This window comes from Peromyscus californicus, unplaced genomic scaffold (genome assembly GCF_007827085.1).
Source record: "Peromyscus californicus insignis strain IS unplaced genomic scaffold, ASM782708v3 Scaffold_2__1_contigs__length_46816999, whole genome shotgun sequence".
Classification (NCBI taxonomy): Eukaryota; Metazoa; Chordata; class Mammalia; order Rodentia; family Cricetidae; genus Peromyscus; species Peromyscus californicus.
The window spans coordinates 42,684,312-42,706,876 of NW_026294540.1; positions in this window are offsets into that span (position 1 = coordinate 42,684,312).

Sequence of the window (22,565 nt, forward strand, 5' to 3'; positions counted from 1 at the left end):
CTAGCTTGTGATACAAAATGAGATCCTGCCTCAAAAAACCAAAGCCCTACAACAAAAAACAGCAGAAAAAGGCCAGGTGGCAGGGGTGCACGCCTTTAATCCCAGCACTCGGGAGGCAGAGGCAGGCGGATCTCTGTGAGTTCGAGGCCAGCCTGGGCTACAGAGCGAGTTCCAGGACAGTCACCAAAACTACACAGAGAAACCCTGTCTCAGAAAAAAACCAAAAAAACCCCCAAACAAACAAACAAAAAAAACCCCAAAGATCCCCCCCCCAAAAAAAAACAAAACAGAAAAGCACTGAGAAAAACTAAACACACATTTCCCAGAGATCTTTTTGATCAGAGCATTTATTAGAACAGGACCCAGCAGCAACTAGACACACACACAAGCCAAGGTGTTGTCCACTACGTCTAACCCCACCCCTAACTCCCCCTGTCCAGCCCTGTCTTCTACTCAGTTTCTCCCACTGTCTAAAAAGTATCAGTAGAAGATTCTGATGTCCTCCAAGATGAAAGGGTTACATGCTAGAAGGAGCCTGAGTGACGTGATATATGGGCAGGGCACCTGTCAAGCCTCCGCATACACTGGAGGGAGAAAGAAATGCCTGTCGTTTCAAGCTGCTGGCATGTAAGGGCTTCTAAGGCAGCCGCTATGCAGATCTCCTGTCTGGGTCACTGGATTTGATTCATGAACAGATTATCAATTACCAAGGAACTTCCAGAAGTTTCCTTTCAAGTCAAATTTCTCAACAATTTCTAAGTCCCTTTCGTCCAATCACTGCGTCTTCACCAGTGAGTGTCATTTCTGCATTGGAAATTCAGGCCAAGTGCATTTACCCATTGTCTCAATTGCCAAGTCCAACTTGTATTTGTATTTCTGCCTACATATGACATTGCTGAGCATGCTCTGTCTGGAAGCTTTTCCCGTACCCTGGCTCTTCATGCATGGTTCTGGAAACATGCTGTTTTCTATTCCAACACCATCACTCACTGAACCGCAGCTGGTGCATGGTGGGGTGGGGCAAACTGGCCCTACCGCCTGAGGGGGAACCCAGAGCAAGCAGGCCAGAGGGGGAGGAGGGAAAGCTAGTCCCAACAGAAACAATGTCCTCCGGGAACTAAATAATGGTCAGCCGTGTAAAGTGGTTCTGGGCACTAAAGGTCATTTGTTCACACGCGCTGCTATTTGGAAGGAACTTTCCCCATTACTTAACCATTCTCTATCAGAGACCAAACATGGACCATGGAAAAGTATTAGCTAGGCCAGAGAACAAACCCCTACCCTAAACCAGAGAGATGTCCCCAAAAATAAAAACAGGTCAGGCAGGTCAGGTAGCATAGCAACAGAACAATGGGCCCTGACCAGTGACCTTACCACCTAGCAGCCTCACGACTTGCACGACTTGCACGTAGCCCTTCACCTGCACGTCCCTCTTCACCTGCACGTACGGCACGTCGTGCACTCCTTCCCTCCTTCCTGCCCCCTCTCATGCTATATAAGCCTTGCTGAGGAGAATAAAATTTGCAGCTTGATCAGAGCACACTGTCTTGCTGTCTTCTCTCGTGTCTCCCCCATCCCTCTCATTCTCTCCCACAGGTGGGTCGCCCCCGTTGACACCCCGCTGGCCGGGGCAATTCTCTAGAGATTTGCTTTGGGCACGGTCTCAGGGTTATGTTAGTAACACTGAGTCAGACAGACCTGGCTCCTCTGTACTCTTGAACACCAAGGATTCTCATTCACGGTCCTTGACTCCCCTTTCTTAAATATAACCGAATCAGGAATCAATCTGGCCTGCTTATTTCTTTTTAAGATGGATTTTCTGGGGTTATCAGCCCCAGGACATTAGACCCTTGAGACACTTTCAAAAACGGAGCTCCCAGCTCCTCTGATAGAGCGGGCTGGTGGGACTGGGGTTAGTGGAGACTGGCTTAGACACCTGTGTTGCAGCTAAGGCTGATTTGAGCGTTTGAGCTACTGGCCTTAACAGCTCCAGGACATCGAGTACTACTCCTTAGGACAAAAGAATGCCAAGGAAGACAAAGGGAGACCCAGGCACATTGGCTACACTCTGGCGAATTGGAGAAACCCTCGAGTAAGCTTAACTCTTGGTGGCAGGTTCCAGGGGCTGACTCTGGGGAACAGCCCTGGGAGCTTCATTCATTGCCCTTACGGAAGCGGAAGTGGGGATAGTGCCATTCCCCGGGGTGTCTGGCCCCTCGGAGTCCCAACTTGCCGTCTTCGCTATGAAGTACCTTAGGACGGAGACAGATAAACCTGAACTGTTTTAAGTGAAGATTTGCACTAGTCTTTTTTGAACTAATATTTTTAGTTAGTATGCAAATAATGGGTCTCATTATGACATTTTCATACATATATGTCTGTACCTTGCTCATATTTACCTCCTCATTACCCCCTTTTCATTGATCTGTCCTCTTTTTTCAAAAATCTCCTATTTGCTTTCATTCTGTCTATCTGTCTGTCTGTCTATCTGATTAAATTCAACTTTTTCAGACACGGTTATGAAATCTGAGTGTCTTCCGTGCCTGGAATCAATACTATACGCAAATGGACCAATATATTCCCTTGAAATTTCTCCTCAGATACACTCTCAACCCTTTCGGGAGTGTGTAGTAGCAACATCTGTCTTCTCTCTTCCTGACTTGTAGGACCCTCAGCCTACAGAGGCTTCTAAAAACTAATAAGATGACCAGTGGTTTCCACCTGAAACAGATTTGGACCACAGTCATCTCACAGATTTTAAATAATGCCTGATGCACATAGTAAGCACCACATGTGTGCTTAGTAGATTTTAGAAAGGTGAAATTTGGGTACTTCATTGATGTTTGGCCCATATTTCTTTTTCCTACACTTCTCTCCCTAGTCTGGGTCCAAGCTAAAAAATGGCTCATAAATCAGACCATGGTGTCTATTCTTGATCATGACAAAAAAGGGGGACTTGTCAACCTCACCTGGGTACACCTCTGCATTCCTGAGCTGTACCACAGAGTATGTCTATGTCTTCAATGTTCAAGAGTGACTCTTTTAGCAAAATAATTTTTTTCAGTCTTGATGTGTTCTTTGGGCTCTTCTCTAGCTCCTCTGCTGCGTGGGTGTGGGACCTGGAGAGAGGGTGACAGTCCAGTTTACACCTTTCCTCTCCATGGCTGGGACTTGTCACCTTTCTCTTTCCACAAGGAAGAGTTTGAGGTCACATCATTAGACTTTGTAGTGAGCTTCTGGGGGTATTTTAGGAAGCCCAGGTCCCCAGGACCCAGTGGGGGGGCACAGTTTGTGGTCTCAGGCTAGCTCTCGGCCTCTGCACTTTTTTTTCTTCCAGTGAGTTCCATGTGAATTCACCTGCACAGACAAACTGTACCAATTCCAGATGAGGGACAGCAATTCCAAGGTAGCAGCTAGCTCCACTTGAGAGCACTGCCGGTCAAAGGTGAAAAAGCCTTCTTCATCAAGTAAATGTGGTCCATCTCCCGCCCGATCCTACCTCCCCATCTCTAAATCATAAGCAACCAACGACCAAATGCAACAGTCATTACCTCAGATCAGTAGCTGTTTAAAGAGAAAGTATTCCTATTGAAAAGCCCACGAAGAGGGAGCACCCCATTTCTGGGCAATAAATATGTCTGGGTTTGTTTTTTTCCCCTGACGGTAAGGAAATGATCATTGCAGCTTTTGTCTTTTGGCCTCTTAACAGCTCGCTGATCATTTTCCCTGAATACTATGTTTGGTTATGACGTTGGTCATCATTAAAGTATGTCATCACTAAAAACGCTATGTAACATGAAAGCATCATTTACATGTATTAATGCTTCATATAAAATGGCACTTGTGCATTTGCTTTAGAAAGAATGCTATATCGAACATGAGTCATGTGTGACTGCATCAGCATCCTTCATCATACATTCAAGTACCCACATTCTTTTTCTTTTTGAAGATTTGTTTTTATTATTTTTTATGTACATGTGTGTGTATGTGGGTATATGCATATGGGTGCAGAAGGAAGTGTTGCATCTCCTGGAGCTGGAGTTATAGGCAGTTGTGAGCCACCCAATGTGGGTGCTGGAAACTGAGTCCACCAGAAGAGCAGTCAGTGCTCTTAACCACCGAGCCATCTCTCTAGACTCCCTGCTCCAACATTCTTGGAGTTCCACTAGGAGACAGACTGCTCTCCCTTTTGGAGGTGAGGACACTGCCCAACAGTCAGTGACCCGCTCAAGGTCACATGGTTGACTCATCAATAGCAGAGTTAAAGTTCAGCCTCTGGTTTGTCAGGTCCTTGCATCTCCCCCAGCTTGTTCCCTGGAAGGACACGAGAATCCGAGACCCCATCATGGATTTGCACAACACTCTCAGTTTGACTCTTTGTGTGCTCCATAGCCAGAACAACGGGTCTCTGTCTTGTTCCCAAACAATTATGGTAAACTACACTGTCAGGTCATAGAAAGGTGGCCTGTATGCAGTGCAACATGATGGGTGAGAGCCAAGGAAGGAGCATTAAAATGCTCATTCTTTGGTGCTTTGAGGAATGGATGGTCATAGACTTGGACACGGATTAAACCATTTTCTAGAAGGTCCCAGAACCTGGCTTAGTGATGTCTCCTGACTTCAAATGAGTGTTCTAGAAGATGTAGTTTTAGCCATTTGCTTAAAGGTTTTGTTTGGAAACCCTGTGTGTGAGGCAAAGAAGACTCAGGCACAGATTCTCTGGAGCAGAAGAAGCCAAGGGCCCCAGACACTGGTAAGTCTGCAAGTCTGCAATGATGTGGGTCTTGGTCAAGAAGGAAGTTTAGCCTTGCCAAGGGCATCATGGGTGTCATTATGAATTTATAGGAAAGGCCATATCATGGTTTATTGTGTTAGAACTTCTAAGTCAAACATCAGGAAATGTCTTAGAAATCTTCCAAAAGTTTCCAAATCAAAATAGTAAGTACCTTTCCCAGCGAACCTAGTGAACCTGTGCCACCCTTGTGGCATTTTGACATTGCTCTCTTACATAGACCTTACAGAGGGACAGGAAACTTGGTCATGATATGGCAATAGTGAAGGATTTGTGGAGTAGTGGTGTCTCTATTATGTCTTCTAATGATCAGTAATAAATAGCTCTAAGCTTGGAACCAACCGGCAAACATTTAATGGTCATCATTATTGACATTTCCCACCACACTTCCCAAGGGGACCGATTCCCTTTGCAAGACGGAATGTCTAGGGGTGGGGGTGGAGGGCGAGCATTGACTTTGTAGAGGCTTTTTATGCCGTCTACACTGGACAGCCAGTTTTCCTTCTAATGGCTTTGCTATTGCTCACTTACTAGGCAGAACTCCATACGTTCCCAGAATGCCCTCTTCTCCTGAATTTCCTGTTATTGCAGGCCACAGAGGGAAGTTCTTTCTTGCGGGTTAGAGAGGGAGGGGAGAGTGAGGAATTTTGTAGCGTCTACACATTGTTTCTTGGCAAGTGCTCTGTAACTGAGCCGCAGACTCAACCCTCACACAGTGTCTCTAATCTGTTGGTCCACTGTCTTGGTGTGAAGCAACCACTTGACCTGTGACAACTCTCCCTTTCTGCCTACCCCTCCCTTGTCTTCTTCTCTGAGGCCCGTTAGGTCAGTCTGTGTTCAGTTGCTGGCACGGAAAAAACCCTGGCTTCGACAGGATAACCCTGTCACCAAAGCCAGAGAAAACGAACTGAAATGGCCAACCTGGCTATGGAGGTGGGGCAGGGTGCCTGCGTATTTGCTTGTGAAACTCCATTCTGCTCATGCCCTACTTTCCTGACTACCAACGTGTGAGCTGTGGGCTCCAGCATTAACTGGAGAAACGGTTTTATGGAGGCAGTTTGGTAAGATATCCCCAGTGCTTAAAATCCGTACATACATTTCTCCTAGTGTCTCTGCCTCTGTAAGTGAATGAACCCTGACTGATCTGCACCTTCTGGACCTGTGAGCCTTTGCCATGGCTGGATTCCACAGGCCTGCCTACATCTCCACCTGAAGCCTCTCCCGGCTGAGGATCCATCATTCAGGCACGTGCCGTGTAGTGAAGTTCTCTGCCATGGTAGGACCCAGGTCTCCTGCTCCTGTCTTAGCGGGAGAGGGCTAGTATGAGCTTGCTCTGTCATCTCCCCGTCTGGATAGCAAAGGCTGTTTCTTAGTAGGTGTGGCCTCTCACAGGAGATGAGAAGAAGGCGCGACCTCAGGGCCATTCTTGCATCTCCAGAAAAGCCTCACTTCATAACCTTGTCTTCTTGCAGCTGAGGTGTCAGAGTGTGAGAAAAAAAAGGACACGAGGACAGTCCTCCACCGTTAGCCCGTCTTAAGAGCTCAGAACTGAAGATGGACGCAGAGGTGAGCTTGTTCCTCAGCTAGTGATTCCAACAATCACAAACATCCTTCTTAAACTCTCCGTCTCCAAACTCAGACCTCCCAAGCCAGGGTCCTGGGAATCTGTCTGTAATTAAAATATGTTACACAGCTACATTTAAATTCCCAATGCTGCATCTAATTGTGAGTGGGCCTCTGATGGTAGTGGCTAGCCCATAACCATACAAGGCTTTGACTTGCTGAGCACTCCATGTGGCTAAGTACACATTACTGTGCACTGGAAGTCAAAGGGAGCAGAGATAGGATTGACATTCTATTGTGAAATTCGAGAAATGTCCACATCTACTGTTCTCCTGTAATTGGGAGACCACCTCATCTGTAAGGAGAATGTTAACTACAAAGGTTATTGTCAAATGACTTGAGTGTCAGGGTAGATTGGGGAGTGGCTGTCTTTGCAGCTCACAGATGGGGGATATCGGAGCCAGACATGGATGCAGCTTCTAAGAAGCAGCAGGAGGTTGAAGACAGAAAAATTGATGAAGATGAAGTAGGTGAAGATAACTTCCACAGAAGCCTGGCCACCTCTGGTCCTGTCCTCAGAAAGTTTTAAAAGAAGGAATTGGATGAAGTCTTTGCAAAGGAAATAGTTGAATCCACGAGCCTTTCTTCCATGGACGTGGCACCTTGGGACCCTTTCCTGGATATATTTTAGACAAGCCAAAGCTGCCGCCCAGTACTAAGACATCTGAAGAGGAAAACCCACTCACATGCTGCCGCGTTAGCCTCAGCACGGACAGAGGGCTTTCAGAGGACCAGGAGAGGCAGACCTGCACAGAAGAGATGGAACTCAAGAAACTAGCTTTCAAACTAATAGTGGCAGACTTCAGATGGCTCCTGTGGCCACGTGGCCACCAGCACGTAATCTAGGGACCTGAGAGTTTTATGAAATGGGTGTAATGATAGCTCTGCCTAGGACTCGGGAAGGGACTCCATCTGGCTAGTGGATTTACTGAATTCAACTTGTTGCCAGGGAGGCTTGTTTCCACACAACAGCCCTTGCTAGGAGGGCGGTTACAGATCTGGTTAGTTCACAGCCTCTACGGTGGCAGGACAAGAGCTGAGGCAACGACGGCTTCAACCATGTGACTCTCTCAAAGGCATTAAAACTCACAGAGAATCTTCTTTGTAAGACACAAAGGGCCTTCGCTGAAAAAGAAAGGTGCTCCAGCTCCTAAGTGCACTGACTGCTGGGTCCCGTCTTAGGTCCTCTTCAGGTCCTCAGGGGCTCTGGGGGTGACATCCACAGAGCTGGTGAGAGAAGGCTTGGGGAGACCAGGAGGTCCAGCCTACTGTTTAATAAACTCAGGTGGGGGCCCTTGAGCTTCACAACGTAGTATAATGACTGCAAATACAGCAGAATTGGGGGACCAGCTCCTTTGGTTAAAAACAAGGATAAAAAGCTCCCCTCTCCTCCCCTCTTCCCTCCCCCGCCCCAGCACCCAAGCTTTGTCTGCTTTATCCGGCCTTGGCTCCTTGTTTTGTCTTTTGTGCAGCAGATACACCTGCATCCTTGACATTTCCTCAATTAAATGTTGGGTGACCCAAGGTTGAGAAAGACGTTGAGGGACAGACAGGTTCTCAGAAGACCCAGGGAGCTGCTGTGATATTAGCAGGTATCGTGAATCGCTCCTGCAGGAAACCAAAGCTGCACCTTCGCTAGCAGGCTGCGTTTTTCTTTTTCTTTTTGAGCATTAGTTTGGAAAGTGCCGAACAAATTCTTAACTGAGAATGCTTTGGCAAGACACATTGAGACGCACAGAAATTGACTAGCAGCCTGGTGCTCAAAGCCTCAGAATTGGTGGTATTGTGTGCCGTCTCCCACCAGCAAGTACTTGCCCAGGTTTCAAAGGCATGTGGGACCGAAGTTTTTAATTTCTCAGGAAGAGTTCTTCCCAATGCAAAGAACTTGGAATGAAAAGAAAAATGGCGTCCCTGCTGTGGGGCGTCGGCTGCAAACAGGACAGCAAACCATCCCACGTTTTCCAGCTTTTCCCTTCAATAGCAATTGGTCAGCAATACTGGAAAATATGTAAAATACAAAAAGGAACAAACAAAAAACCCTTAGTTTTTTTTTTTTTTTTTTTTATCAAGTAGAGATGAATTCTTGAAGCTCTTCCCCGCCCTGCCGGCAAGCCCTTGCTGCTGCGGATGGCGCACGCGGCCCACATTGGTTGGGTTGTTCTCTTCATTTCATGTTCCCGCTGTTTGTCTGCATGGTGGGGATGGTGGGGGGAGTGGTATGGGAAGCCTGCTGTTTAAAAGCAGTATTTGATGTCCGTAAAGTAAAACTATCTGGACTGCATACCAGTGTTGAGAACTGGTACCAGCTTATCTGCCCAACCTCAGATTGGAGGTGAGGGTAATTTGTTCGAAATGCTAGGGTTTGGCCCCAGCTACATGAATGTTTTATCAAGTAGACGTGTTTGTTAGATGAGCTCTGAGAGGTTCCCCTCCCCCTTCTTTTGATTTTTTAACAAATAGAGATGAGAAGTGCGCAGTGTTAGGAAAGATTCTGGAAGAGTCCATCAGTCTAACGTTAAAATGAAAATGTATCTCTAGGCTTCCTTGTCTGTGACTCCTAAACGATTTGGGAGAGGAAGACCACTTGAAATCTCATCTTTCCTAACACACACTCTCACACACAGTGGGAATAATTGTTTCCTTGGACCAAGTTCAAGACTGGAATAGTCTAGATTTCAGACCAAGCTGCAGACCAGACTGAGCCCCTCAGAACAAATGTCCTTAACAGAATTTCAGCCGTCACTTCTTCACATGACACTGACTTTCCTTTTTTTTCTTTGTTAGCCTTCATTGGGCAGACATGTTGACATTTATATTTCCAACATACTTTAATCATACGTTTTGCTGCTTGGAGTGCCCACATTTGACTAGTTGACGAGTTGCAGGGCAGGGGGCTTGAATTTAGCAGTATGTCCTTCTGACAGGACCTATTAGCATCTGGGGACTTCCATACTTTCTGAAGCAAATCTGGCCTACTCCATTCCAGGTCCCAGACCAAGAATATGTCAGGTCCCAGTTAGTGGCAGGATAGAAAGTTAGTGATCTGAAATGCATCTATAAGCCTGGGTGGGATATGATGGGACATGTCCTCACCATGGGCAACCACAGGGTGTATGGTCATCCTTGGCATATGCTGCCTCAAAACTCAAACACAAATTGATCAAGATTTCAGGAGTGAATTCCATCTTAATGGAAATGCTGGAGGCAGCAGGAGACATCGCACCCGTTACCTGGTTTGTTTTGAGCACACACACACACATACACACACACACACACACACACACACACACACACACACACACACACACACACACGGGGAGCACTGGTGTGTATCTAAAAAGACATAAGAGATACAACAAAAGCAAAATGGTGTCATTACTTGAATCCAGTTGTGTGTGTGTGTGTGTGTGTGTGTGTGTGTGTGTGTGTGTGTGTGTGTGTGTGTTTTAAGTAACTGCAAAATTCTGGGGTCTACTAGGGAAATTGTAGCACGGACTAATTAATAGATGATATTTGAAGCAATCTCTAATTTTTCAGAGCCTAACAATGACATTGTCACAGTTTGGATACATTTTCACAATACTTGCAAAGCGTTCAAGGGTCTTATAACGATCTCTATTCTATACTTATAATTATTTGCCAATAATAAAACCCCAAATAAAAGATTGTATAACTGTATCAATATATGGTACATATTTATGAAGCAGATATGGCAGACTCTTACTATTTAGTCACTTACTACAGGTGACGGGCATGTTTTATGTTCTAGATGCTTTAACAGTTTTCCTTATGAAAGAAAATTACAAAAAGGGGAGGGGTGGAGGGCTCCCTGACTTTAGAAGAGAGGCAGATTTCTGTTCCTGAGAGCTGGAAGCCACTATTTCTCCCCACGTTTTCTCCCCAGGATCTGGGACCTCTGGTCCCAGAACTTGTGAGTCCGAAACAGGAGTGATGTCCTCTTCCCTCTGTCAGGATGCACCACATTTCCCCAGCTCTTCTAAATGAGCCAAGACCCCGTCCATATCTTCGGTCATTATCCCGGGACAGAAGTGGAACGTTAGCCTGCCCACTGACCTCCTCCTCCTCCGTGACCACCTTCTCCACATCGGTTTAGCGTTTAGGGCATCCTCTCTAAAGTGTACCTTCCATACCACTGCGTCCTCGTGACTCCCACTGCTTAGAGGATAAAGTCCAAGCCCCTAGCATAGCGTGTGATGCCCTGTGGATGGTGTGGTGTGTCACCCCGCCCTGCTTCAGCCGTTTGCGGTGTCTCCCAGCCTGGGCCACCTTTTCTCCCTGCTGTTCTTGGCTCCCCCCCCCCCCCCCCACCTGATGCTTTCTCATGAGCACAGGGATCCCCCTAGACTCAGGAAGTAAGCTTGGATGTACACTTTAAAACAGTACCTGGTACATTATAAGCACTCAGTAAATGTTAACTGCTAACTGGAATTGTTTCTCTTTCCTCACACTTCAGTGAGGTCTTTGAATTCCACCCAACCTTCCCCGATGAGGTAGATGAGGTAAATGGCAATTCTTGCTTCCTCTTTCCCTCCCCCATTCTTCCTTCTTCCCTTTTCCTCCTCCTCATCTTTCTTTCCTTCCACATCTAGTTTCGTGCCAAATGTGTGCTATCATCTCCATTTTACAGATGTGAAACTGAGTTAGAGTGGTGTGTTTGTGTGCATGCGACGGGCTCGGCTGCAGCCCCCGAAACACATCTCTGATGTGAGTCCACGCGCGTGTGACGGCATCCTGTTATTATCCATAGCAGGTCTCCTCCTGACTGCTGGTGCCGCCAGGCAAGTATTTGTGAACTGAATGAATGAATGAATGAGTGTGAATACGCAAACGTGGGGCAAATGAGCATGGGCATAATGAACTTGGGTTTGCGCAAAAAGACACCATCTTTTTAAAACATCTCTAGCAGAGGTATTTGGGTTGTAGGACGTCACAGCCTCGCACTGAGTGGGTGAAGGGACCCTGAGGATAGGTGCACCAGGGTCTTTAAGTCAGTCTTGTATTTTTCCAAGACTTCATGTTAACCATGGACTCAGCTTATTTATTGAGGGACTCATTTTGTCCCCCATAACTCCTCAGTGTTCAGGATTGTGCCTCTAAATTCTCTCAGGGCTTTAGCTCTCCTGAGCAAAGACTTGAAGGAATTAGCTGCTAGAGGCTCCTCCATCACTTCCAGTGCCGACTTTCCCCTTTGTTTCCTCTGCCGGGACTGTCCAGTTTGAAGTGCGTTCTTCTGGATGCTGCTTTTGGAAGAAAAGCCTGCCCATTCCTGTTTTGATAGTGGGCAGAAGGAAAACCCTACTTCCTCAGAGAAGCCCTCCTCCACTGTCCCATCTGAGGTCCCACCCGTACGCATGGCTGTCATATTCACCTACCCCGTGGCCACAAGAACATTTCCTTCCTTACAAAGCCTCTTCAGCTGTCTCAACGTGGCAGCGGTTTCATCAGAAAGCAAGCTCTGGCGGGGAAAGCCGAACGCAACCTGTCCCGGCCCAGGTGGGTCATGAAATTCCTCAGTGGGCGCTTGTTGAGTGGATGAAATGGGAATGGCAAGAGACAGAGAGAACGGACACAATGTGGACGATGATGCGGGCCTCCAGGGTGCCGGGCTTCACTGCCAACGCCATTTTTATCTCTATTTCATTTCTTCTGACCTATCCCGCTACCGGTCTGTAGAAGCTGGAGTTTAATCGTGCTTCCTTTCGTACCTTTTTCTTTCATGTACTTGTAAAATACTCATTGAGTTTGACTCATAAGCGGTGTTCTGGGTCCCTGTGCAGTGACAGAGGAGGAGAGAAACGTTGTCAGACCCTTTTCTAACGTCACGATGGCGATTCTGGCTAAGCCAGCAACACCTAACACCCTTTCCTTGGGCCACAGAAAGGTTGTATTTATAAAGTGTTGGCCGTGGGAGAACAATCTGCTCCCCAAAGCCCAGCCTCAGGTCCCAAGGAGCTACAGTCAACTGTCGATGACGCTGGTAAAGACTCGTAGCTAATTCAAGGAGACACAGTGCTCATGAGGCCGCAGTGGGTTTTTTATTTCTTGGCATCAGAAGGAGAATAATTTGTGTTGCAAATGTAAACTTAGGTCAGTGGCTTCTGTTTCTCATGTTTTGTGATAATACTTCACTTAAAAATATTTATTTACTTTTTGATTTAAAAGACGTGCCATTTTAGGATGCATCGGAACCTTTTCCCCCACCCACTTCTAAGAAATCCACCGCCAGTGTAAAATGATGCTCTTATCTGTGGTCCAGATCAAAGGATAACAGGCGCTGGCTTTGAAGATGATATTCATGTGTGCTGTTCAGAAATGCCCCACAGCATCAGCCCTGAAACTCATGAGCGGCTTTTTGGCAGTATTTTCGGCTACCACCATTTCCATTTCCATTTCCCCCATCCGGACCCCCACAATCCACACTCACTGCCGCCGCCTCCGTTCCTTTACAAAAGCTTGTCTTCTGCCCATAGGCTCCTTTCTCTCAAACTCACCCTTAACTTGCCTGACCTTCCCCATCACTCTCCTCTCACGCTGCCCGCCCCCAATTCCTTCTAAATCATCTTTTTCTTTGTCACTTCCCCGCCCTCCGAAACAATGAGCAAGTGTCCCCTTGGATGTGGGGTCTCCGCAGATCAAGAACGGGTCCTCCTCGCCACCACACTCACCCTTCCCACTGCTCCTTGCAAAAGGTGTGTGTGTGTGGGGGGGGGGTGCTCTCCTGGCAGCACCCCTGAGTGTTCTGGGGAGGAACCGAGCGGGCAGCAGTTTGACTCGGCTGTTGAAGCTCACACTGGTCATTTCTTCCCAGGCCATCATTTTCACCTTCGTTCTGGTGCACAGAGGACTGTACCACACGTTCATTCTCTTACCCTTTGGAAACGGCATTTCTTTCCTTCCACTCACAGGCTGGAAAAGAGAATTGTTCATTTCTTCTACTTGTTCTACCTGTTTAGAGTTAAATACTTTGTGATTTTCCCAAATATTTCTGGCCTTTTGAGAAATAACTGTCTTTAATTCCACATAGGTCAGGATCAGAGGACTCTTAGAAATGGGTGCTTTCAGTACCCCCCAAAGTCACATAGAGTGGGATGCATGCCTGTAACATGCCTTGTGTTCTCTCTCTCTCTCTCTCTAATGTTTTGATTGCAAACTTTTGTAGCTAGAGTTTTCCTGCCTGGCCCACGGTCAGGGCAAATTTCTGTCACCTGCCAGTCCCACAGCCACTCAGACCCGACCAAGTAAACACAGAGACTTATATTGGTTACAAGCTGTATGGCCATGGCAGGCTTCTTGTTAATTGTTCTTATAGCTTAAATTAATCCATTTCCATTAATCTATACCTTGCCACGTGGCTTGTGGCTTACCGGTACTTTACATCTTCCTTGTCCTGATGGCGGCTGGCAGTGTCTCCCTCACCCAGCTTCCTGTTCTCTCAATTCTCTTTTCTGTGAGTCCCGCCTATACTTCCTGCCTGGCCACTGACCAATCAGTGATTTATTCATTGACCAATCAGCAACACATTTGACATACAGACCATCCCACAGCAAACTCCAAAACATCTTCAAATTTTAAAGCTGTTCTCCTGAACCATAGACATCGGAAACACGGCACTTTAACATTCTCTTTAATAGCCTGCTGTGGGTCAGAACATGGGTCTGCCATCTGTTTCTCCAAGCCACTGAGCCAAGCATAGTGAGTGAGGAGCTTTTCACAAGGTTTCTTTTAGGGGAAGTGAGCCTGGCTTCCACCTCACTGGACAGGAGTTGGTGAGTCTTACCTACCTGAAACTCCCACCCCACCCCACCCCGCATCCCCCCACTGATAGACACAATCACCTTCTGAGGTCTGACTGGGGTTACTTTCTCAACACTTCCATGGGGCCCTGTCCACTGTGACCTCATCCATGACAGGGCCAGCATGAAGTTCTGCCATGCCCTGGTCTTTTCGGGGAGGTGACATCTTTAATAAGAAAAGACCTGCATGAGTCAGGAAAAGGAGCCCCAGCATCACCACCAACACTCACCAGTAGTCCTTTCCCATTCACCCACCTGTGGGGAGGCTAGCCACCACCCCCCAGTTCCCCAGAGTACTCTTGAGTAGGAGCAGCAGGAAATATTAGAAGGATAGAGAGGGGAGAAACAGGGAGAAAGTACAGGAGAGCCTCGAGAGGGCCTGGATCCTAATCCATGGGGCCTCGACTGTCTCTGCCCCAGGGTATTTATAGAGACGCCAAGGGATGGAGCAAAAGACCTCCCCCCAGCACAGCCAAGTGCAGACCATCTCAGACACCTGCACTCGGGCCCATGGTCCAATCATCCTCTCTATGCAGACCTGCTGGGTAAAGCCACGAGGAAACCTGAAAATGGGCTCCCACACCCACCCAGCACAGCTGGAATTCAAGCTGAATGGGAATTTCAGAGTCTTCTTTTCTTGGTCAGTGGCAGCCAGATTCATTCCAACACATTGGAGATCTCACACCGAAACCAGAACATTTCAGTGTGAGAAATTAACGGCCCATAGGCTTCAGTAACAGGGGTGAGCAGATGGTATTATCACTTGACACATGTATGCATTTCAAAAGGGCTCGTGCATAAAGGGAGTAACAAAAATACAGACCCTGTGCATCGAACTTAGAGAAATGACCTTGTAGTGGTCCTTTTAGCTCCAAGTGTAGGTACCTTAAACCCAATCTGAAAGCACAAGTATTCATCTCTGGGAAGAGTGCCACTGAAGCTATGACATCCCAAAGACAGTGGGCTGACCTTCCACACACCTGGGCGGCTCCTCCCTACCCCTGCCCTGTGTCTGCCCGTGTCTGCCCGTGTCAGAATCTTGTAAGCCTTTCCCAAGCCCTCCGCTGACCAACATTATCCTCCCTGGGCTCCTCACCGACGAGGTGTCACTCCACACTTCATTCCACGGTAGTCGGGCCCTCACCATCCTTGTGACGCAAGACCCAGAGCGGGGGTTCTCTCAGCGCCGCACTTACTTCTCGGGAGCCGTGCTTGTCTCCGTCCGCCTCCTTAAAGACAAGGTAGGGCTGACATTGAGCAGACGGCTCCCTAAACGTGTACCACTTGTTGGTTGTGGCATGTGCACACTTTCCAAACCATTGGCGTGACCAGAAGGAAGAACTAGTCTCCCCAAATTTCTTTGTACCTCTCTGTTCAGTGTTACGCTTACAGTTCTTGAGGCCCCCATCTCCAGGTAACCTCTGACCTGCTTCCTGTCACTACAGATGAATTTGCTATTAATTTAATTAATTAAAAATGTCTATGGTTTTATGGAACTGTGATTATGTCACATATTCCTATTGGTTTGCTTTCACTTAGCGTGTGACTATTAACATGCTAATCATTACAAGAGAATGAAATCCACTGCGTTCAATAGCTGTGTAGTGCGTCCATTGATTGTGGCCATAAGCCCTTCCATACTCCTCTGCCCTCTTCCCCCGCCCCTCCCCAGACCCCTTTCCTAGTCCTTGTGAAGCACCCTGATATTTCTTCTTTTTTAATTTTCATTTTTGTATATGTGATAAAACACATGCTACTTGTCTTCTTGTGTGTGGTTTCTTTTCCTTAATCTGATTATCTTCCAGTTCTGCTTTTCTCCCAACGCAGGATTCATTCTTTATTTCTCTCTTCAGCTTAGCTCCCCCGAGGAAGGAAGCCTTTCTCAGTTTTCCACGCTAGGTCATGTGCATCTCTCACCATGTCACAGCACTGTATCATCCTATCATTGTATCACTCCCACGTCTGTCTACATCGTGAGGCCAAAGACTATGTTAACGCATATCTCAGTGTCGGGCATAAAGTATTTGTTGAATGGATAAACTGCCAGATGCTACAAAGGAGGAACATGCCGGCTTCAGTGGATCATGAAAACCTTGAGAGGAACAGGGTGGTGGTCTGACTAAGTGGAACTATGGGGCAAGGGAACTCTAGGAGGTTGGTTGGGTAGAGTTCCCACTCTTCATGGGGTAGACTGAAGTACAGTCAGACATGGCCTGTAGATCTGTGGGCATTCTAGAACATGGTGGACACATATCAAATCCCAGGCTCGGCGAGCAAGGGGAGGGATGACGTCACTAAGAAGGACAGGAAGCACAGCTTTTGGTTTGAGGTCTGTAGTGCCTGCAGTTTGTGTTGGGCGAAGGACAACATCGGAACCAAGGTCTTGGGAGACTACAGAAGGATTGCACGAAGAACAGTCTTTTTCCCCTCACTTACGACTAAAGGACAGCCACCCAGCATACTCCAGTGGTCGAGGTTGTGGGATGAAATTGACACAGGTCTAGAAACCAAAATGAAGTTAGCGCTGCGTGTTCTCTGAGTCTGAAGAAGAGTGGTTATGGAAAGCTTTGGAAACAGTTCAAAGGGCTTGGCTCTGTCCTGCTCAAGGGGTAAGGAAGGAGGTCAACCCAGCTCCACAGTGAACACAGCACTGCTTAATTCTCAGGCGCCCATGGCTAGCTTCTGGACCTAGAACGTGTATATTTCTCCAGAGCATTTTGGAGATACTAAGAGATCATAGCATCTGTGGCTTGGGGGGGGGTGCTCCTGTAAAGATGGAAACCTTCCAGGAGTCATGGGGCTGGGATGCATCCAGGAAGCCTGGGGTTGCCATCACGTACTCTCTGCAATTCCATCCCTTTTGGTGGGAGTCCCCATCCCTGGTTAATTCAGGTGAGTAGTAGAAGATAAATAAAACCTCTTGCTGAGTGGTTCAAGAGGCTGTGCCCCGGCCACCTTGATCTCTACCAAGACTCATGCAGCCCTAGAAGATAGGAGAAGTGCAGACCGGTGCCACCCAGAGCTCATGATGCCAAGACCGGTGCCACCCAGAGCTCATGATGCCAAGACCGGTGCCACCCAGAGCTCATGATGCCAAGACCGGTGCCACCCAGAGTTCATGATGCCAAGACCGGTGCCACCCAGAGCTCATGATGCCAGGCCGGTGCCCCCCAGAGCTCATGACACCAGACCAGTGCCACCCAGAGCTCATAACGCCAGTGGCCAGCTGGAGGGGTTCCTCTGGGAATGGAAATCAGTTTTCCATTTCTTCAGATCCTCCAGTCATTTCCTAGACCTTTATATTTCCTGGTTCTTTTCCAGCCTCCAGCTGCTCATCGCTTCTGACCATTGTAGGCTCTCTGTGTTCTGCACAATGCCTATCCTTCCGAGCACACCGCTCTCAGCCCTGTCCATCTTTCGCTATAGGTTTGGCTGCTGGCAGTCTCACGAATAGCACGACTTCAGCTACCATCTGTTTGTTGATGGCTCCCAAATGTATGCTCCTTTAAAAAAAAAAATACAGATTATTTCTGCTCTGGATTCCTAGCTAGCAGAACTATCCAAGCGCTCCCAGGTGCCTCATACTCAGCACTCCCCCATTTCCTATCTCCAGCAGCCCTGCCTTTCTTCGATGGCATCCTGTGAGTGTGTTGGTGTGATGGGTTGGTGGCCAGTAGGCTCTTTTGAACTTTTCTCTCTCTTTAGTCAAGTATCAAATGGCAAATGCTCTTGCTTTGGGCTTCCACATTTCTCTTCTTTCTCCTCGGGTATTCTCTTGTCCTAAACCGTTAAGAAGGTTTGTGGCTTCTGGGATTCAAAAGCCACCATCCATGACCTACTTTTGAGTCAAAGGGCAACACTCTGCTTCCCCAGCACACTGTGGCTGGACCCAGGCTCCTGAGTCTAAGTCTGTACCGCGTGTTGCTGTTCCAGGTCCTCCCCTTCCCAGGCCCCTCCCTCTATCGTTTCCTTCACCAGGAATTGCAAATCTATCAAGTCAGTGTGAACTGAAGTGTGGACAAATGTTTCCAAATACTGAACTTGACTCCCTTCCCCATTCTGGAGTACTGAAATCTTGTCTGGTTTTTTGTTTTGTTTTGTTTTTTCTTTAGTTTTTTAATTTTTTTCCCAGTCATACTGAACATTTTTTCCAATCACTGTCAAATTCAAAATGCATCACTGACTCTTGGGTTTACTTCTTTTTCTTCTTTCTTCTTCTCCTTCCTGCTTTTCTTCTTAGAAGTGATATAAATGTCAAGAGGTAGGGGTGGCTCTCAGAAAAAAAAAAAAAAAGGTGTCTGGCGATCAGTGGGCCTCCTTTAGTGGCTCAGTCCTGTCCAGGCTTATGAGCAGGACTCGGTCCTTTCAGAACTTGCTGTAAAGCAGTGTGGTAGACTGGGCATAGGTATGCAAAACTGTGACTCATCAAGATATGGGTCCCTTGTCCCCTGACTAGAGTCCCAGAGTCTCCACCATTGTCCTCTGCAACTTACCCCTTACATTACCTTTCCTTTCGGAATTCCACATCTCTCCTTGGGAATTTCTGAACATTCATCTACTCCCACCGCTACCCAGACCCCATGGGACTGCAGGGGGTGGGGCACAGTGCTGAGGGTCCTCTTCAGCTTCCGCCTTCCCTGCTCTATCATACGCGGGCAGCCACACACCCAACGTGGAAACATAAGCCCTTAGAAACGTTACCTCTCTGCTGCTGTGACCTTTTCCCCAGTGTTTCACTAACCTTCCTGCGGAAGAGCTCTAGTCAGCAGTGGCCCCCACCGTATTCCCCCTCATGGTTCATGGTTTGCACAATGTAAGGTGCACATGAGACACACGCGTGTCTCGGGGTCACAGACCCCAGTAATCGTTTTCAAGTGTACAGCTCGCTTTATCCTGCAAACATCCATTTGAGAGGGCGACGGAAAATAACAGGCAGATCAGGAACTCTTCCTCCTTCTCGGGTGCTTGGCCCAGGGCTCCACAGAAGAGCCAGTGAAGCCCACCAATTTGCTGCAGCAGCTACGTGTCCAGTCCACCGTGGTGCCCATTGCTGCATCGGCCCACAGGTGGAGGTACCAGGGTACCTAAGGCATATGTCTCCGGGTCCCGCCGCACAGCGACCTTTCAATTCCATTGGCAGTGTCTACGGCACACGGCACAAGAACCAGTTTTGAGCTAATCTGAGCCGTGTGGAAGTTTCTGAGGGTTGTCTAAGGACATTTCTTTATGGATACCCCCGTTACTCATCTATCTAGCTTTCTTTTCCTTGGAGTCTTCTACTTCTCTGGGGATTTTCCTGGGAAGTAAAAACTTCCTTCTGGTCCCTCACCAGCCTCCCTGGGCTTGACCTGGAACATGGCATAGGCAGATCATCCCTCACGGTCTCTTCCCACCCCAGCGAGAGAAGTGTTTTGTTTTCACGGGATGGGGCACCTGCCTCTAGCTCATCAGGTTTACTCCCGAATCTTCCAAACAAATGTTGTCGTAAGTCCTAGAAAGTCTTTAGGCTTTTGAAACTCAAGAGATACAGCATCTTTCTTATGTTTTCCCTTTTGCCTTTGCTGGCCATCTTATCGACGGCCACCTTGCTTCTCTCTCCCCTTCGTTGGCCACATTTTATCAACTCTCTTTGCCCAGTGCTGCGGGGCAGGCTGAAAGGCCGGAAAATCGGAGCCAGCTAGTGACAGCCTCGCACGCCCGCCCCTTGCCGTATCTGCATTTGTACTCAAACTGACAGCAGTACACTGCCCTGCCCTGGCTCAATGGCAAGGCTGGGGCCGAACCACCCGACCCCAGGCCGAGGAGTACATGTCGGGACCCAATGAAAGGGCTGAGCGTGGCACTTTATCCTTAGAAATTCTCTAAATGAGATGACCTCTGAGGTATCATCCTCTGAGTGAGTGACAGCAGGTGGCAATTGGAGGGAGTGCGCCCTCCTACCCCGCTCCGGACTAATGTCTGTTTTATTCACCTGGGAGAGGCGCCTCTGGAATCTTCGTACCCCAAAGAGATAGTTATAATGGGTCTTGGCCTGCGGAGGCAGGTCCCAATCTGTCTTAAGACGTCTCTACAATTTCTCATGGATTTAAAACCACGGTGATAAGGCTCAGAAGAAATAAGGCGCAGATCGAAGAGGAGAAAGCAGAGCTTCTCCCCAGAGCTGGGCTGGGATGTCTGCAGAGGATGGCCACTTTTCCTCAGAACATCCCCCGCTCCCAGACTGCCTCCCTTCCTCTCCTCTCAGGCCCAGCTCCCCCCTGCTGCTGGCCAGCATTCACTGAGTGCGCACTCTGTGCCAGGCGCCTCAAAAGAGTTCACCCAGCTAATCTTCACCACAACTCTATGAGGTAGGTCTGGTTATAACCTTCCTCACTGTGAGTCTTGGGCTTCGTCTGATGTGTGAATGGCCCAGGATGCTTGCTACAGGTGGCGGGGCTGGGACATAGCCCCGGGTAGAACGAGCCACAGTGTTGACAGATGACGACCGAAGCCACAGGCTGATTGGGTCCAGGCCTATCAATAAACAACATCTGCTTCTCAGAAGGTTAAAGAAGACATCTTGGCAAGCAGGGCAGACAGACAAGAGGACAGCTACACCCTCCAGTGACAGGTGGAAGCAGACCTCATTGTCAGGACCCCAGAGGAGGCTCCCTGACAGCAGCCTCACAGCCCTTGAATACTATTCCCTTCAAGCCTGGACCTAAGAGACAGAAGGCTGGGTGACGCTGAGGTGCTGGGGAACTTCCCCTGACCTACAAGCATGCCATCACAGTAAATTCTAGTAGATGCAACACAAGGGCCTAGCAGGGCGCACACTGCATGAAAATTCCAGTACCTGGCCCCCTTGGCTCTCCCCAGGCCTCTCACCCTCCTTCAGCTAGGATCTGACACCCAGGGTTCCCTTGGAAGCACATTATGGGAACAATACTACAGATAAAAAAAAAAAAAGCAAAAAACATTTAATGAACACTTTAGGAAAATATATGTTCTTTTATGGCCCAACTACTCCTGGCCCTCCCTCTTCTGCCTCTATTTCCATGTCTGAGTACCGCTCCTTATTTTTCCAGATGCCTGGAGGATTGACTGACAGTACCAGGGTTATGCGCATAAGGGAGACTGTGGAGTAACAGTTTCCATAGTGCCCGCGGACTTGGCTCAAGGACAGGGTCATCCATGCCACTCATACTCCTTGTGTCCAGGACCCCACCCCCACCCTATGGATGACCAGCTCCCTCTCTTGCCTGTAGGACAGAATGATTCAGGCTCTTTAAGCCCGTGTGCAAACAGAATCAAATTTTCAGGGCGGGAGAAACTGAACCATACGTATCAGCTGTGTTAATCTCCAAGGTCCTCAGACTCATTGTCTGTCCGAGTTATTGCTTCTTACTGACAGATGGACACTCATACAGGGACTTCAGAGTATTGGTAGGTATATCTCATGTGGAGACAGAAGGCCGCCCAGGGAAGAGGGAGTCACCTCTATATTCATACACGAATGCACCCTTCAGCCACAGTAAAAGCCACCCAAAGCCTTTGTTACTCTTCCAGCTAAAATATATTTTCGACAGTGAACCTAGCACGCGTTTTCACCCTATCCAACCCTGTAGAAAGAGTTAGGTGAACCTACACTTCGCGTGTTTTTATGGTCATAATTGGCCAGCGGTGCTAGCCAGCGTGTTCTTTAAAGCAGGTCTTCAAGCCTGCCTTACAGTTACAGTCTCATGAGATGACCTTTCTCTGGATTCATCTCCAGGGAGTTAAGGGGTGCCTGTAGGCATCCCAGCCAGCAGCAAGCTGGCCTGGGAGGGCCCCGAGTGCACTGCTTCATAGGGCAGGCCTAGGTCCTGCAAGGCCCTAAGGTCTCAGACCTCAAGTCCCACCTCTCGAGGCTTCAGGACACAGGGCAGCTGCCTTTGCCTGCTGACACATTTTTTTCCATGGGTGGCTGGGCACAGCCCGGTCCCCCTCACGGGAACGTTGTAGATGGTCAGTTTATAACAAGAAAATGACATTCAGTGGCCTTTGTTTCCATTTCTACTGCTCTGAGTCCTAAGGGGCAAGGGAGGAGGAAGGGCCTTTCTTTTACACCCTTGTGCTGTCTCTTTTTCAAACCATTTTTAACATTGTAAAATAAACTAGAGTATGGAGAAAATAGAGTGTAGGAATCCATGGAGCAGAACGCATTTTTTTTTTCTTTTTGTTTTGGTGTGTGTGTGTGTTGTGTTGTGTGATGTATGTGATACTAACACTCGTGTAATGACTGCTGAGGTCAAGGAAAGGACATTAATAAGATCCAAGGAAGGAGCTGCTTGTGGGTTCCACCCCTTCCCTGCCTG